The sequence below is a fragment of the Netta rufina genome (assembly GCF_964035555.1).
Source record: "Netta rufina genome assembly, chromosome: 7".
In the NCBI taxonomy this organism is placed as follows: Eukaryota; Metazoa; Chordata; class Aves; order Anseriformes; family Anatidae; genus Netta; species Netta rufina.
This window is the reverse complement of record NC_140130.1, coordinates 16,803,441-16,821,851: the sequence shown is the minus strand read 5'-3', so window position 1 is coordinate 16,821,851 and position 18,411 is coordinate 16,803,441. Positions and strand designations below refer to the sequence as shown.

Sequence of the window (18,411 nt, the reverse complement as noted above, 5' to 3'; positions counted from 1 at the left end):
TAAGCACAGCGTAAAGTGGTGGGTGGCCCTCAGCAGAAACACAGGCCTGTGACAGATGCCAGCAGCCCTGTGGGCTGGGAAGTCTCAATTCAGGCAGCAAGCAACAGCGTGAAACTGGGATGCTTCGCCACGACTATCCATCATGGCCTGTGGCGCCTGCCTGTCATAGCACTTTTGGTTCACGAGCCATGAGGCATAGGAATGAAGGAGTTTGCCCAACATGACAGTTGGACTCCACCAGAGCTGGTATTAGAAGCACAGAGTGATTCAGAGCTCCTCTCTCTAAACACCAGCCCCCGTGCTTTATTGCCACATATGAAACACATGGGAGAGCAAACAGTACAACACGTGCGTGGCACAACAGAACATGTCTGATAGAAAGTGGGTGGGCATTTTATGCCAAAGCCTACCTGCATACGTGGAAATGATTAGCAGGATCTGTTCAATAACCTGCATCTAGATGCATCAGAGTAATAACTAAGAGACTGATAAGCCTGTCTGAGAAAAATATACATATACATGTATACATATATATATATATATATAAGTATTTCATTTTTACTTCTTGGGTTCAAAGCTTTTAGAAATCACATTTTGATGCTTTCCTCTGAAAATTTCCTCTGATGCTTTGCAGAGGAAAAACAATCCACCACCTCAGTACTGACATGGAAATAACTCCTCACTTTTTCTTTTCCAAGGAAGTTAAGAGGGAGGTTGGGTAGGAGAAAGGGACCCTTGCTTAATCACCTGAAGTGCCTATTAAATCATTTTAAATGCCTGAAAAACATCAATAACTAATAAACTAATTTAGGTCTGACCATTTGAGCCTGAGACATCCAATTTTGATCTCAGTTTTAAAATACCACATAAATGCAATCTTTAGGGACGCTCAGATGAAGGATGCTAGTTCAAGCCTTGCTAGCAAAAGAAGAAGGAAGACAAAATGGAATTCTAAGAGCAGTCAGAGAATTCTGAGAGCTCAGACCTCATTTTGGGGAATCAGCTCTGGAGATACCCACATACGCAAGTCAAGAACTGCTATAGATACTTTACATGTTCATTGAACAATTTCTTACTGCCACTCAGCTCCTCACAGCTCACCAGCACCCTGCTCGTGAGGAGAAATACTAAAACCAACACCTAAGATTCCAAACAGAAACCATGATGATATAAATAATATCCTGACTTTAAATTCTAGTATAGATTGATTATCTTGAAAGATGAGTCAGAGTGAAATGATGTCAGGTTCAGCGAACTAAATGTAAAGGTTTTTAGCATTACATTGGCTTTTTTGCCTCTGTTGCAGGTGTCATTGGCTATATTTCAATACTGTAGAATACATAGGTTCCTTGAAGCATGAGCTAAAAATAACTGAAAGCATTTTCCCTTAGAGAAAATGGACAGGCACTGTACTCTACAGGAAAACACACACTAATGATCACTCCAAACTCACAATGACAATGTCTGTAAGGCCAAAAGGACTGACTGATCCACTGGGACACCCCATGTCTCACACAACAGGTACCTACACACACAGAATTATAAGGATGAAACCTAAACCTGACTATTCCAGATACCTCCAGCTCAAACCCAGATGGAGAGGAAATTCAGATTCACACCTTACTGGGACGGTCCAGTGTTAGTAACAGCCTATATTGCTACTACTGCGTGAGCAGCTTTAGTGAGAACAGTTTGCTCAAATCCATGTCAAAACTCTATTTTTAATGTAGCCTGGACCTTAAGCCTGAGTTTAAAGCGATCCAGTTACTGAAGAATGTATCACCTCCTCATCCATTCTTAAAAAAAAGCATCAACAATCTGGCGATGAGCTGAGGCTGTAGACTCATCTAGGATTCTCCTCTTGCAGTCTGCGTTCTCCTTAATGTCATCTTCTTGTAGTTGCTGTCTCTCACACAGTGAAGCTCTGAGAGGCATATTTCCCATAATATCTATAAAACAACAGCTTATGCAAACAATGAGCACCTTAGTGAAGTAACACTGTGCAGCCTTGCTGAGTACAACACGCACATTACCTGGGGCAACAAAGCACACTGCATTTGTGGTTCCTCGGTGAGGATGGCAAGCACACCCTCTTCCCCCAAAACCTTCAATCCCTAAGCTAGGAGATAGTGAATACTTAGCAGCTACTTCAAAGGCAGCGGAGAACTTAGGATACATAAGTGAATGGCTCCCATGTATCCTGCAGAGTACTGAGTGTACCCACATACAAACCGATACAGTATTTAACAGGAACCTGAACTCTCCAGTGCTGCCGTGCACAAAACCAGCCCATCACAAACCGTAAGTACTTCACAATCCGAAACACCTAATGAGAAAAGCAAACTTATATATCTGGAAGCCTTCTTAAAAATAAATAAATAAATAAATAAAAATAAAGACCTGATCTGAAAGATGTAAGACATATTCACAGCATTAACAAGATACGTGGAGATAACTAAGAGAAAAGCAGGAGTCAAGCATTTGTTTTCTGCCTGGAACCAAAGGACAGGGTGTGACTTTATGACTTATCTTGTTTCCTAGGCAAGGAGAACAACCCTGCTCTGTATTGCCAGACAGTCTCTGCCTAGCAGCCTCCCCAGCCCTTCCTTCCCAGCCTTGTTCGTCTCTCACTCCCAGTCACACCAGCACACCGACAGAAGCACTGAGCCTTTATTCAAGTCAGCTTTTACACAGCAACCACTGTGCCATGATTAGGACCTGATCAAATGAAAGGAAAACCCTCACACACAAAGAAATGGAATCACTCCCTGAAGACAGAGTAATTACAAATAATCAACAGCAGTAAAAACGGATATTCTCTAAACTCCTCCATTTTCAATGGCACAGAAATTGTGAAGCTGTGTGACTGGTGAGGGAAAAAAAAAAAAAAAAGTTGCAATTCAAAGACAAATTTTTCCACTTAGAGCAAACAGCGGCGGCTTGACTAACTTCATACAAAAAGACTTGTTCAACATATTTAGTTAATATTTACTGACATAAGTATTATCTTGCTTAACAGTCTAATTTACTTAACATTGACTTCTACAGTAAAATACATAAAAGATGACCTTTAAAGCTCTGTATCCTCTTTTGCTAATTCCTAAAGGTCTGAAAACTGTTTAAAATGAGAGAAAAGAGTGTTTGGGACACTTTTTTTTGCTGCCTACCCTTTTCATTTAAAAATATCTCATCATCATTTTGAACTTTGTAGTTTCTTTAGAGGTATTAGATGTAGACTTAGAACTCCTTAAGCCATCTATCTGAGCAACCTATTACATTCTAGAAAAGAACAACTTCTCTCCCGAATTTTTTTTCAGGTGCTTGAATGCTTGGGTGTTTTGTTTGTATTAAACTTTTAAGCAATCTGAATGAAAATACCTCTTCCCTAGACAGTTAGTTAGTTTTCATTCTCTCAATATTCTTTAGATAATTCTACCAGATAATCAGTTATGATCATACACCCTGGCAGAAGCAAATAAATAAATAGAGGAAATGAGAAATGCTTCTTCTCCTATTGAAGACCAGAGGTTAAAAAAAAAAGGGGTGTGGGGGGGAGGGACCCTTTTGGCCTATTTTTTATATAGAACAGGGGAAAAAAAATATCACGTGTACTTTTTATCCTTTACAGATTACTTAATGATAGCTTGCAAAAGTCCCCAGAAGGACATTAAATATTTCATTCATTTAGTTCATCCACTTTGCATATGGGGAGTAAGGGGTACAGAAATAAAAATATCTGCTTGAGGACAACCATCTAGCAGGCATTTAGCTGCTCTGCATTCATATGATAAATATAAATGTTAGATTCATAATTATGTTATCTTATAAAATATTAAAGTAGGATGAAGGGAAATTATCATAAGATATGCATAACAAGCTAAATTTTTTGGACTAAAAACATACAATTTTAAACCCTAGACACTTTTGATCTTTTTAAGATTAAGGAAAGAAAACAGTTGCATGAGACATCAGCTGACAGAAGTCTGTGTGCTGAGTTGCTTGCTCTCCAGGCTAAGTGTATTTGTTTTCTGCTTCCTTGTGCTCCTTGGCTTATGTGCTTCCAGCTTTCCTAATTTGGGCATCCAAAAGTTAACCGAGGACTTGTCGTGTAGATTCCTTCTATAGTAAATGGAGTTGGGATAACTTATCAGAGTAACCAGAGAAGGCTACAGTGAAATAAGAAGAAGCCCACGCATTTTATCTTTTTGGTGTTCCTCATCCATGGACGGTTCAGTCCCTAGACTGAACTCTTTGAAGACAGATTGTTATTTTGTTCTGGTTGAGACAGCACAGAGCACAATAGTCTCCTCGTCCATAACTGGGGCTCTTATGCACGAGAACCCAATTTTGCCTGCAGGAAGACTACCCACTTTACTTGAATAGTTGGAGCAAGCTTTGTGCACAACCCCTTCCTCAGTGTAAATCAAAATCTGTATTACATGCTACGCAAGCAGCTGCCACAACAACAACAACAAAAAACAGTTAATTCCATCACAGCCACAGCCCTGCTTGATTCTGAATTAGCTGGGGAGAAAAAAAAAAAAAAAAAAGAAGAAAGGAAGAGGCAGACAGCCTTTCAGGCATAGGTTGGTCCCCCCTTATTAGAATAATGCTAATAAAAATGGAGTAAAATTACATCAGTACTTTGGGAGGGCTCAAGCATGTAATTCACACAGAAGGATGTGAACGCTGTGTGCATACTGGGCGCACTTAGCAATCACTTTGGCTGATACTCATGAAATAGTGGCTCTTCTATAGCAACAGCATGGACCTTGGGAAGATGCATGGGACTTATTAATTTAAGCCATTTATGTGACATGCAAGTGTTCTGAGGTATAAAATGACTTGGGAAAGTGACAGTCTGTTATTTCATTTCTTTAACACCCAGGGTATCTAGTGGATTGAATGGATGTTCCTCTATTTCATTGTGTATCCGCCTCAGTGCCCCTGCACTCTTAGATGTTTCAGGAGCATAAACAATGCTCCTCTATCCTTGATCATGCCAGGACAATTTCTGGATGTGTTCTCTGTTGCATACAACTAAACAAGTCATTTTTTCCTCATTCAGATTCAGATCCTGATTTGGTTAGGTTCTAAATACTTGAGCTGTGCTTTGTGTTGAAGTCTCAGCCTCAGTACTGTACTAAGCGGGGGTTACAATGCAGCATGTCAAGTCAGTAGGTATTCCAGCATGTAGCGCACGTCCAGAATGGCTTAATAGAAACAGAAGTCCTCAGTGGGAAATGATAGCTTTTTACAGGAACATATGGTCCACAACCACTCAGTGGCTATAAAAGTGCTTATCTCAACACTTCATGGAAGGCAAAGCAAAACAGAAATGAAAGAGCACACACATGGCTTCTGAAAACTCGTGTGATTAGTGGACTCACATAAAATACTGACCGAACAATAGAAAATGTAGAAAGCTCCAATATTTAGAGCAGAAGCTTATGGTAATGAAGATCATTAAGACAACTTTTTTTTCTTTCTTAATTTTAAATCCGAAGATAGCGTCTCACACATCTGCTGCACTTTCCACTTATAATGACTCAAAAATCACTCCCACAAACCACAGGCGGGGAGCTCCTCCACTCACTGCAGGGAACCCAGATGCTTCTGGGGTAGGTTAAAATGGATGCTGGGAACTGTGCCACTATGCCATATCCAAAAAATGGGCTATCACCTGAATTAATGCCTCTGTACACTTGCAAAGTGCCAGGCAGAGACAGTGAGAACTCCTTCTCACATTTTCTCTTATGAGTTCCCTAACTACTCAATATGTAGTCATCATACTCATCATGGTATCATGATCAGCATGCACCTAGCAGGACTGCCTTGCACTAAGCCATCAACATTGCTTCCTGAATCATTTATGTTTTCACGTAAATTTGAATATTAGTGATGTAACAAAACACTCCCTGCCCACCTCAAAAAATCACAGCCTTGAGCACCAGCACAAAAAAACAAGGTTCTTACTGTACAGCAGAACACAACACTTACTGGCAGGCAAAAATTCTCCAGTCGTATCATAGATGGGAGAGTGGAAGCATAAAAGAAGGTTGTGTAATTTACCCGTCACCCTGCTCTATATCAGTAACAGAGCTGGAAATAGAAACCTCCCCTATTAAAGACACCACATCAAGAGGCATGACAGGTGCTTCATGGAGCTCTGTTCCAAAGCATGTGCAAACTAGAACATGGGCATAACGTCAAGGGGAGACAAGGACGGGTGCTGAGACAGGCTCACTTAGGCTTGCTGGCGAATGCTTTCCCCTGCATCTATCCTGCATGCAGTCAACAGCTTGCAGGAGATGAATTTTATCGTTCTGTCTGCACCTACGTGATGACAAGACGAGGTAACAGAACTGTGACTCACTTCTGATAGAGCCTTGATAATGAAAGGCAATAATCCCAAGGCTCTTCACTCGTGCAGAATGGTCTTCATTTCAGTAGGAGCCTTCCCAAATACAAAATGAATTGCATTCTCAGATTTGACCTTAGTTTACTAAGCTATTAGAAACAGAATTAATTAATTCTGACTAATGCAAGGACGGATCATGGTTTGGCAGGATGCCAAGTAAAGCAGACTTTTCACAGGATTAAGCTTTGTCTGAGAAGCTAACTGTCAGCCATTAACTAACTCAGCATCAAGAAGTTGCCTAGAATAAGGAGGTCTCTGGCATCCAGCAGCTCAAGAAGCCAGAATTTGTCACTCACTGCTAGCAGACGAGCAGAAGGCTCTGGTGTGCCCTTGTACTCATACTTTGGGATTCACGAAGGACTTTTGTTGCCGGGTGACTGAATTCTTGTCTTAGTTGATGTGCCAGAGAAGCAGCATGATATTCTTGAAGGTCATGAGTCTATGTAAAATTACCCTTTTTTTAAAAAAATAAAAAATGAAAAAAAATTCATTTCAATGGCTAGATTTCATGTGTAAAAACTTCCCTGAATTGACTTATGTGTGTATATAACCTGGACAGAATCCAATTGCAGATTCATGAGCAACTATCCCCTAACAGTGATTTTGTTTTACCTCAAGTAACAGGGAACATACTAGTGCACAATTAAAGTCCATAATCAGCCTGAAATTCCTACAGACTTTTCTGTCTTTGTAACAAAAATAGGGGACCCAGTGGTCTAGAACTGCTACAGTACTGACAGATATTACTAGAGGACTAAAAACTATGATAGACAGGAAATCGTTTGTCATAAAATTTTAATCTTCCTGTAAAATAAAAGGAACAATTTACTAAGTGAAACATCTATCATCTCTCTTCTCCAATGGCTTATAATCTTTTATAAGAGAACAAGGGCATGCCATGAATTAGTCACAGTATTTCATATAGCTGACCTATGAGTCTTTATGAATACCAGGCTCTGTAATTTAAATAATTACCTTTTTAAAAACAAACAAACTAAAATACACAGTAATGCATCTAAGAAAAAAGCAGGACAAAAATTGACAAAAACAGCTGAAACTTCACATTTAATGGAAAAAGAAAAAATGAAACTCCACCCAGTTCTAATGACAATCAAAAAAAGTAAGCAAATGTTTGTGCATACAGATTAAGATTGGGGAAATTTCTAACATCTTTGCTTTGGGAGGAAGAGGTGGAGATGCCCACATTGTCCTCACTTGCTGTGCTGTGCTGGCAATGCCCTGGGCCCTCTCCAGAGCTCCTCCATTAACTGCCTTTGAGGAATGTGTGGAGGCCTGAGACCACCAGGGAGCACTGAACCGCTGGGGCCTGGGCCTTCCCTGCGGGCTGGACTCTGCCCGCACCAGCCCTTGTCAGCGCAGGCCCTCCACACCATCAGGGAGAATCGCAGGGCCAGCGGTGTGGTGTTTGACAGGACTTCTGTGAACCCTGCCGACTGTGGGACATCTGTAAGGGGCTTCCAGCCTTTGAGCCTACAGCACTGCGTGAAAGGAACAAAGAACTGAAGTGCCACTGCAGTGGTTCTACATTCTCTCTCACTCCCGATTAATTCCAGGCCAACTTATTTCAATTTAAAAACCAAAAGGGAGAATTTATTTGACATCCTGTCCGGAGGCTCAGCCCAAAACCTTCCTGGATGAATCTAGTTCACTGAAGCCAATGAGATTGTTTCCATCAACTCCACTAAGTTTGGATCAGGTCTGGGGTCCCTTGCGCTGGCAAGAAGAATCTGAGGCTGGACGGCAGCTCGCAGAGTCTGATGAAGCATGAGTCACCACACACCACAGCTCGCAGTGTCTGAGCTCTATTGAGTGCAGTATCAGCAGCAGAACATTTGTTTGGGTCAACACAATGAGCGCATGCCTGACACTATGGTTTTCAGTGAGCACAAATATGCAAATCTGAGTGCTGTCATAGCTTGTTTGTTCCAGTAAAATACAAAGCAAGACAGCAAGAAAGAACAAAAATGAAGGCTGGGAGATGGCAGACAGTTGTTGCCCTCTCTTAAATAAGGCCTCACAAAATAGCAGGTGACTCTCCAGCAGCCATCTCCCAACTTCACAACTATGCACATCAGAGCCATTAACGTTATAAACCTTCCTCCAAGGGAGGAGATGCCAGGAGACAGAGGAGTCGAGTGGAGATGCTGAGGTACTCCTAATTCTGCCAGCAACGTGATTGCAAAACAAGACTCTTGGGTTCCTTTTAATCAAAATTCCACCCAAAGAGAAACAGACGTACCAAATATGTAAATCGAGGAAAAAGACTTACTGGCAGGAGTGCCACGAGTTAAAGCCAGATGCAGTGAGAAGGAACACCTCTGCCTCTTTCATTTCCTGCACCTAACAAAATGATTTTATGTGGAATGCCTGACTGCCCAGCCTATCCCACTTTCCATCCTTCTGAGCTAAATAACAGGATTCCCTTTTGTCCTTCCATGGATTCTTACCCAAGAATCTCCAGCATATTTATTTGCTTGATATACCATTTCTCATAGAATTCTTACTGCTTGTTTTTAGCACCAAGAGACAGACTAGCATTTTTATAGATCATAACCATCACGTAAAAATATGTGCATCACATTTCTCAGCTAATTAGAAATAAAACATAAACAGCCTGATGTAACTGTAATAATCTCTCATTCAGTATCATAAGCAAAAAGATTGATTGCCAGTCATTTTCCCCATTCACATCCATCTGTTATACAAAGAGACACATTGACCCAGGAACTCTAATCTGAAACAGTCTTTGGGGGCTTTCTTCATTTCATTTTTCTCTATATTTTTAATTTTTCTCTAATTTTTAATAAAACAAGCTCAGTAAAATATTAAAATATTAACACTATAATTTTTTAAAATATTTTTCAATATTTTAATCAATATTTTAATATTGACGCTATTTTAAAAATAGTTATCCAGAGATTGATCAACAAACTGAAGCTATAAATGATATATATTTTAAGAATTTTTTAAATAAAAACCTCATCATTAATAAAGACCAAGTGTATCCAGGCCTGAAGATCTGTTCTATCCTGAGTATCAGTCTCACAGTCAGATAGCCATCTCTGTGTGAAGATGTTGTTAGTTTCTTCTTCTAAGTACTTTCAGTCATTTTTTCTATGGATAATGTATCTCATGATTGAATGAGCAGTGTATTATTTATGAAAGTCTTCATTTCATAGGAGAACTCTTGTAAAACTACACAGACTGATAAGAAAGAAAGGACAGAAAGCCTATGGGTTTTCTACTGCTAGTTTTGTCTCACCTGTCTGTGGCAGAAGAGGACTCACTACTGAAGACACAAACTGTCCAAGGATGCTAGGTCACAGACCAAAGTCTAGCTGCAAAGCCACAGATAGGAAAAGACATCAGCCCGCAAGGCTCCATCTCAGTCCTCACACTGGAGTCCATGTCAGCAGCACTATGCCTCGCTGCCTTTCTGTCCTCCTAATCCTCCCACTCCCAGTCTTCTGACTTATTTGGACTAAAAGTGTGCTCATTGCCATCTCTGGCATATTTGCACAAGGCCTATTGTTACAAGGACCTTGCCCTTGGTTGGTGCCTATGCTGTTTGAATCCAAGCAATAAAATAGAACCTGCTGCAAAAAAAGACCAAGAGCACCTTACAGTTATAATCATACGTTGTTTGTATTACAGCACTGCCATGATACATGCAATCAAGCACTGCTTTTAGGAGAACCACAACACAGTTTGTGCAAGTCTTTGCAAAATCCAGATGCTAGAACAGCAAGCAAAGGCTGTTGATGTGCACAAGGTACTATGTTCAGCTACAAGTATCCTCAACGTTGAAGAAAAGTGATTTCCAGGTTTGGGTTCTCTGATTCTGTGATTTTTCACACATTTGTGTAGTTGGCATATATGTGAGTTGTGAGTCTCTATAGCCAAGAGCCAGGTGCCTAGCAGCATGCAAGGGAGGAGCCGAACTAAGAATTCTTCATCAATGTTTGTCTCACCTGGTCTTACAAAACCATGCCACCCTTGCTTGGTATATCTTACCTTGTAGGAAGTAATTCTTCTGCCACATGGATTTGCATTTATTCTACATTCACATAACACCTTGCATAACTTTGCTGGACATACAAATGTACAACAGAAATCTCTTTTTTTAAAAAAAAAAAAAAAAAAAAAACAAACAAACAAACAAACAAAAAAACACACCACCCCCAAAATCATTTCCTTGGTTACTTACCCAAGAAAACAGACTCAGAGAGGTACTGTACAGAAAGAGAGAAAGAAGAAACTCAAGCAAGGATGCAGCAAGGAAACAAATATTTACAGAATCTTTGTTCTTTTTGAATCTTTTATAGGGAGACATACAGGTTCTTAGCGCATACTGTGAGTAGGTTTTCCTCTGCTGTTGTAAACTCTTAGAAGAGGAAAAATATCAATAGATAAGATAAAAAGATAAAAAATATAAAGGTGTAAAATATTTAGAGGGTTCTTTTAATAATTAATCAGCCCAAGAGCTTTTCAGACTAGCTGTACTGACAGCACAGCCAGACCTTTCAAGAGAAGAAATAAAACTAAATACCTAGTCATCTATTAAAATGTGTTGTCAGAGTGCTATTTCTAGCCCTCTCAATGTCACACTGCATCAGAAGAAACTGCAAAACCTAATCATTTTTTCTGAAGCTGTAAGTCTGGGGCATGTGTAGCTTTTAACTGTCGCCCAACATGTTTGAGCATGTGACGTGTTCTTTCCCAATTTCTTTGTGATGCTGACTTGTGCCCAACGCATTTCTGAGAAGATTTCTTCTTCAGGGACACGTTATGCTGGTACAGGGTGCTAAGCAGTATTTCATCATAATTTTCTTTGCAGCACAAAACTTGACTGGTAAGTCTAAGATGACATACAGAATACTATGTGCAGTACCTCTCCCAGTATGTGAGGGAGGGGGCTCCGTTGTAATTAATACAAAGTTCCTCTGTAAGGCTTCTGGAGATAGAGATTGTATCCTGGTAGTTGTATAGAGCAGTGAAATCACCTCCTGGAAGGAACCTCAGGATGGGCATCAAGTGACCCTGCTGGTGTTCCCAGAGAAAAGCTCAGACACAGGCAGCACTGCGAGGAGACCTGACGTGGTACAGACTCTAGTCATACCATCTACCCTTGCAGTAATGATTTCAGGTGGGTAAGATGAGGCGGGAATCCTTTGAAAATACCCCTCAGCCTCACATTACCCGAAGCAAGGACAGGTAGGATTTTTAGGCAGCCTGAGCTCACCCTGAATTCAGACTTTGCAAGGGACAGCATTGTCAGATCCCTGGTGCTGGCGGGTTACCCAGCATCTGGGACCTCAGTCATTCTCCAACATACAACGTGGATATGGACAGATCACATTAGTCTTCCCGGCTTTTACACCCTTTACCTAGCTCTGGCTGAGCTGCCTCTTATGATGACCAAACATGCCTCAACGAGGAATTAAGCAGAAGACAGCCAGCCACACTTCAAAATCCACTACGTGCTTGTGGAGCTCAGTACTGCATGACTGGTTGCTCCCTCAGTACCTCCTCCCCAAACACAAGAATGACTTTCCACAAGGATAAGAGGTAGTTCGTGTGCAAATAAATTCCACCCATTATTTTAGAAAAGCAACCATTTGTAAGAACAACACTTTCCTCCCCCAAATTCTACAAAATTATAAATTAGAGTTACAAAAACCACCCCTGCAAAGACAACTTATTTGAAGAACCACTTGCAAGTAGTTTATCACAGTACTTAGCTCAAAGCATACTGCAAAAAAATGAACACAAAAAGTAGGAAACAGTTGTCTGTTGAGCAGAACAGACCTGGCATGATCTAATACTACCCGTTGTTTAAATAACACCAGCCATATATGGCTAATACCTATAAATTTTCCTAGACTGGGATAGTTTTGTGAATGTATCATGATCTACCATAAATACTGTATAAACTCTTGGATGAGTTGATCTGAATATTTCTGGGATAATGATAGCTATAATCTGACATCACATCATACCAGATTCTGTTCCAACACAGGAATCATAGCTATTTTTCAGCTTTTCTGAACTACAGGATTGACCTGAGCTAGTCAAGGGCTAAGGCTACCTTTCATGTCGTTGCTGCTATTGACACAGCTGGGCAAAATTCCAAGCGGACAGTCCCTAAATCTGGCCTCTTCCCCTCTCAGGGTCTCACATGACTGTCTGGCCCTGCGTGATCTGGAAGAGCCATGGCTATGATTGCAAAGGGCATTTGACTGTGAGGACCTTGGCTTGGCCTTCCTGTGAGGGCACCACTGCTGATCTTTGTAACAGCAATGTTGTGGGCTCTGGGAAGTGGGCTGAAATCACAAAACCCATAATAACAACTGCTACTTCTGATCTTACATGCTAGGATCAATACAAACATAGAAACAAATTAAAATGGACTCGCATTCTTTTATGAGTCTCCCTTTCCACACAGTTACTTTCAGCTTAATTTTGCTCCTTCTGATTTAAGGAAAGGTAACTTCTGCTGTTTGTGTGAGTGAGTGCCACTGTGTTTATTCAAGACAAGAAGAGTCTCCTGGTCTTAGGGTGTATTTCATGGATATTATGTAAACAAACAATTCTTTGAAAGACCAGAATAGCTATAAATCAAACCTGTAGGCAAACTGTTTTCATGCATGCTGCTGTGTTTCCTGTTTACTCATTTTGATACAGACATTGCAGATCCCAGCCATTAGAGCACTGAGTAGTTTTCTCTTGGTTCTCAGGATAAGAGGAAATGGAATTATTTCAGTAGTCATCCTAACAAAGAATAATTTTAGCAACAGTTTGCTTTCTAAGATAAGGCTACTCACTTCAAAATTTGCATTGTTTTTTTAAGAGGGCAAACATCAATAAATTATTACAAGATTGGCTGTGGATATCAAAGATAATTTCTTGTAGAAATTGCTTCTTCTCTCCACATGTCATTTTTCTCAGCTGTAAAATGGTAGCAAAGTTGCCTGCCTATGCTGGCATCTGTAGATAAACAGATTTAGTGCTATTCTGTAATGCTAGAGGGACTGAACACAGGATATAAGACAAAAATACTTGAAAATCAATTCAGATTGTTTCCCCTTATTGTGAATGGGTAAGAAATCCAAACACCCGGGTTTACACTGTATACATTGGACAGGTGTGAAAGTAAAGGAAAAAGAGAGAGAGAATAAGACACTGGCTGGCATATAGGCATTCACACCCCAAATTCAGATATGAATTTTCTGATTGGAAAAGCACATCACTAAACCAGTTCCTCTACCTAATAACTCTCATCTAATACTATTTGTTTTTCTAAGCACATTCCAATGAACAGCATCTATGACACGGGGATCCAAAATTATTTAATCATGTTTCATGACATCTTAGTGAGACCATGAGAAGGTATACATGTATATAAAGGTGTTACTCCTTCCAGTTTTTAAACAGCGTTTATCTGTGGGATGGCACATAGTGTCCGTTTTAGCAACATTCAGCACCCATACGCAAGAAGCAGAATGAGGCATAACTGCACCTGGTTAGCAGTGTTATTGCAGTGTGGCCAGTCACCACTACCCATGCTGCAGTTTGGCAGAGACCAATTCTCATGCAGAAAGAACAGTGGAGTTCTGAGGAACCAGAGAGTGTGTGGTAGTGTAACACCTTCTTTGAACGACATCTCCAGGAGCACCTTTGCCTTTACTTCCATGCTTGGTTGGATAAATGCTGTCTCAGCTGAGACTGAAGACATGGCATCATCATTACCTGAACCCTCTCCACTAGCTGATCCCAATACCAAGTCAGACCAAAACCTGCACGGAGAAGGGTAGCAGCACAGGAACAGGGTCTGCACAGGAAATGAGGCTGAAATCACACTGAAGCTGAAGGTCAGGTTCATAAATGCCTATTTAGGTATATAGATTAAGCGCCAATCACTCAAGGAAAACAAAAGATGTGAAGGGAAGCATCTGGATACTCAGCATTGTTGAAAACTCAGTCTTTTGATAGACTCCTACTTCAGAAATCTTGAGCTGCAAGAAAAAGCCTTAGCATATTCTTTTGCACTATAAGAGCAATGAATAAAATAACCTACCCATGGATAAGAACTTCAAAGGCCTCAATCAAAAAAAAAATAATAATTGTTGGAACACTGGACATTATCCTTCTGCCAGTGCATTTCCCAGTGGGAAATAAATCCAAAACAAAAAATCTCACCAAAAAAAAAAAAAAAAAAGCTTCCCTGTTGAAAACGTCTTGTTCACTTTTAGAGGTGCAAGCATTTTCTACAACTCTTCGGGTAGTCTCTGCTATGACATAAATTAGGCTTAGCAATGAAAGTGTTGACCCTGTCTTAGCACTTGCACCAGAAATGACACATACTGTACAACCTAATTCCGTAATGCTCATTCACATATATAGCTCCACAGAAGTTAATGGGATAATGGAGGGGATTGAAGACTTCAGGATTAGACCAACAGAACCTCTCTGGCTCATTGCAAAGGACTCACAATGACTGTTCATCCATCTTAGGAGACATATACCACAGACTTTGCTCAAACAAAATAAATAAAAACATTAACAACACTGCTTTGACCTCCCTGTCTGCCCTATTCTGTACCTGAACAAAGAGGCATTTAATGAAGTTAAAGACCAGGAAACTCAAAAAAACCACCCGTGAAACATACAGGCACAGGTAATTAACTGGTGTAGCTCTCTGCTGCAGGATACCATTGAGACAGAGCATTTTCTATTAGTTTCATCAATTGATTATCACACTGGATATAGCAACAAATCAATCAATAAATACGTTCTGTGACCAACATCTGTTGCCATCTTTTAATAGAGACCTGTGTGCCTGCACACACGAGTGTACCTGAGCATACATACACAGAGCACATTCTTAAACACGGAACATGTAACTTGGACAAAGGTTTAATGTTCTTGGTTTTCTCCCAGACTCAACCTCTGCAAAAACAGTAAACTCAGCCACTCCACATTTGCAAGGTGCTTCGAAGTCTCCCTGAGCTCTCCTTTTTCCTCACGCCCCCCCAAATATTTTCCCTCCCCTACATATAAAAAACACAAGAAGAGACCTGCTCATCACATGACCTTCCTCTGGAGGAATCCTCACACTTGTACTCTCTGAGCCGCCTATGTGTTGGTGAAAAAGGAAGCTGCAAATAGCATTCACAGAGAAAACACAATTCTTACCTTCTTGACTTTTAGGTTAGCCTTCTGGGCATGTGCAAGTTACTGGGCACTGTTTCTTTCTTGTAGACAGGCTAGGCATGAGCTTGTGTGTTTGTGTGTGTTTATGTTTGCAATAAATCTGATACATCGCAAAGAAGGCACAATCACTGTGTTTTGACTGCCTAAATATAACTACTTCTGTCTTTTTATGATTTTATCAATGTTATTGGCTTTATAGAACGGAATTATCTTTAAAAATACTATTATCATTTTAAGGTAATAAATACACTTACTGTACCAGAAAAAGGAACACAGAAGAAATGAGAGTCAACAGGGACACTAATGTGACACATATGTGTGTTTTCTGTATGCACCTATATGCAGCGGAACCAACATGGTCCAGTCCCTACAACTCAGGAGACAGTACCTCTGCTGATAACCTTGAGCAAGCTAAGCGTCCCCTTGCCTTCCCAGTACCTTCTTGGTAGAGAAGCTGTCCAGGACAAACGCTTCCTTTTTGTGACACAGAAGTAACAGATACAAAAGAGAGCAGTCTTTCAGTAGCACAATTCATAAAAACAAATTACTAATGTACCAGAGATTGCCCTGGAACAGCAGCACAAACAGCAGTACTGGGCAGAATAAGAAGCTGAAACTGCAAGCGAGCAAACATTGCTCTTCGGATGGAAGAGTGAAGAGCATATTGAGCTTAGAACAACCCCCAGCAGCATCCTGTGGGCTCCACTCTGATCCCCTTGACCGGGGAGCCACGATCAGTAGCCACGCGTGGAGGCACAGCAGCCGCGGCGCTGCTACGAGCACAGGGCACTCACTGGTTAAAAATCAAACATGGGTAGCAGCAGGAGCACAGGCAGTTTTGCTGAAATGAGATCTGCACAGCAGGGTATGCATGGCTTTTCTTCATTACCCTAATAGCCTAATAAATAAATAAGGTCCATGACAATCATGCTGGTGATTTTTTTTCTTTCCAAGATGACTTAGGAGAGAGGTAGCCATATCGGGGCTGCAGACTCTGATAATGTAAATAGAAAACAGAGAGCCAAATGAAGCCCTTTTTGTGACAGAATTTAATTAAACCACTGTGAATTCTCAAGCATCTAAACCATTCACCAAGCACTGGGGCTACCTGAAGCTGCCAGTGATCCTCTTTTGCTCCTGAATTGCTTATGAGCGGATCACAAAAGGTACTTACACCTCTGCATAGAAGCACACAAAATCCAAGTCCTCAGAAGTGACAGTGACCAAGGCTAACCAGCAGCCTCTCTACCTCAAGCACCAGGGTTTCATCCCCAGCTCCTGTTTTACCCAAACGATGGCAAGCGTTGGGTTCCCGAGGTACCGTACCCTCAGCGTGTCACACGCAGGGCAGCCCTCATGCGCTGCTGACTTGGTAATTGCATTATCCGCAGGCGCTGATGAATGAACAACTGTAATGCATACATCCTGGCCCCAGCTCTCCCGGGACAAGGAGGCGCAGCCTCCCCACGCCAGCTTCGCTCAGTTTGCTGAGTCCGAAGGCGCACAGAAAATGCCCGTGCACATTGCCTTTAATTTTAAAGGCAGCCTTGCGTTCTCCTCCCTCTTCCCACCGACGGAAGAATACCGTTTCAATTCTCAAGCAGGAGAAAGTCCTTCCCAAACCTACTTCTCTGCACCCGCGATCTCTTTAACCTGCAAATAACAACGCGTGAATCACAGCGCGCAAAACCCGCGGCGTAACGCCGACCCCATACACCTACAGCCCTACACCCGGAGGGGCTGACACCCCCGGCAGAGCGGCCCTTTAAAGAACACCGAGTCCTTATGGCTATAAATAAGCTCCGGAATAAAATGGAGCCAAAGACATTGCAAGCGCGGAGCCGGGGCAGACACCGGCCGCCGCCCCCGGCCAGCCCGACACCCGGCGCTGCTTACCGGGCAGCCCAGGCGGCGGCTCCCCCGGTCCCGGCTCCCTCGGCCCCCGGTTCTCCCGGCCCTCGGTTCTCCCGGCTCGGCCCGGCCCGGCCCCGGCTCTCCCCGGCAGGCGGGGGCCGATGGGCGCCGCCTCCCCTCCCTCCGCCCCCCCGCGGCACCGAGCGGGCCCTGCCACAGCACCCGGGGAGGGGGGGGGGGTCGGAAAAATAAGAAATAAATCAAATTTTTAAAATGAAAATTGGGGAGCGGGGAGAGCCACCCGTGGGGCCCCAGCCCCTGGCGACCTGTTGCCGGGGGGGCAGCAGTGAGGAGCTGGGGGCTATAGGAGCGGGCTTACCGGTGCTGAGCGAGGGGGGCTCCGGTGCATCCGCCGCCGGGTTTATACGTGTGGGTTACACGGCAAGGAGGAAGGGGTGAAGGAAGGGCGAGGAGAGAACCGGTACGTTGCTGACTGCTTCATCCGGAGAGGAAAAAAAAAAATCACATAGAGAGGGGAAATCCCTAACAGATCCCTGCCCCATTCACCCTGCCTTACGTAGGGTCGGTATTGCCATTTAGGCTCCGTTCATGCTTAGAGGCACGGCATCAGCCTAGGTGCTCTCCTAAAGTGAGGGTAAGGCAGCCGGTCCTGAGCAGAGCACATGCACACAACACCGAAATGAATCAATCCACGCTAGGTCTGATTGGAGCTCCTTTGTGTAAGGAGGAAACGCAGTGGACACGGAGGGAATTTCATCTTCCCCAGACTACCATGACATCTTGCATCCCTTTCTCTTCTTCAGCACTCACAATTCTGTTTTCTTTCTTTTTCTCCTTCCAAGTTCTTTTTACCTTTAATATGCTGAAAGGCATAGAAATCT

At 42.2% G+C, this 18,411-nt stretch overlaps 1 protein-coding gene across 1 annotated transcript in view; it reads right to left on the bottom strand.

Moving 5' to 3' along the window:
* Nucleotides 1-17,662, bottom strand: part of SORBS1 (sorbin and SH3 domain containing 1) — a 163,667-nt gene extending 146,005 nt beyond the window's left edge. Inside the window, exon 1 of the mRNA XM_084289898.1 lies at nucleotides 17,552-17,662. The gene's annotated coding sequence lies outside the window, so the exon portion shown is untranslated. The remainder of the gene's footprint in view (nucleotides 1-17,551) is intronic.
* Between the last annotated feature and the right edge of the window lie 749 nt (nucleotides 17,663-18,411).